Raw genomic sequence first — 203 nt, forward strand, 5'->3', positions numbered from 1 at the left:
CCAGGGCTCGGAGCTGAGGTGTTCAGAGAGCCTCTGGCAGGGCTGCAAATGCTCCTTTGCTGAGGAGATCAGCTCTTTGTAAAGAGCTACTAAGCCAAGGAGTAGATAGAGCCCAGAGGTGATGTCATATTTCAGGGTGGTTTTGGAGCCTGCAGGGGAGAGCAGCATTTCCTGTCCAGGACTGACTTGCCCAGACGGGCTGT

Source organism: Acanthisitta chloris, unplaced genomic scaffold, assembly GCF_000695815.1.
Source record: "Acanthisitta chloris isolate BGI_N310 unplaced genomic scaffold, ASM69581v1 scaffold20371, whole genome shotgun sequence".
NCBI classification, from domain to species: domain Eukaryota; kingdom Metazoa; phylum Chordata; class Aves; order Passeriformes; family Acanthisittidae; genus Acanthisitta; species Acanthisitta chloris.